This window comes from Frankliniella occidentalis, unplaced genomic scaffold (genome assembly GCF_000697945.3).
Source record: "Frankliniella occidentalis isolate FOCC.00 unplaced genomic scaffold, Focc_3.1 Scaffold200, whole genome shotgun sequence".
Lineage (NCBI taxonomy): Eukaryota > Metazoa > Arthropoda > Insecta > Thysanoptera > Thripidae > Frankliniella > Frankliniella occidentalis.
In genome coordinates, this window is record NW_026267326.1 from 523,600 (window position 1) to 523,918 (window position 319).

Below are 319 nucleotides of genomic sequence, written 5' to 3' on the forward strand. Positions count from 1 at the left end.
TTTTTCAGTGTATTTCTTGTAGGTCATTATTTCATAATGCCTTTTTTTCCGGATCAATTTTATGGTGAAAAGAGGAATGCCATTTCAAAAAATCATAATATACATATTGACAGAATTTTGATTCTAACAGCATACAAGTTGAAGGCAACAAGAGAAGTACAGTATTCATATTTAAGCAATACACATTTTAAATCATTCTTTGAGTTTTTCAAAAATCTTTTCCTTCATGACCCTGGGTAAAAAAACCATGGGGCTGTCCATGAGCCATGGACATAAATTTAACCATGGATTTTTCTGACCATAGATTTATGGAACCAGT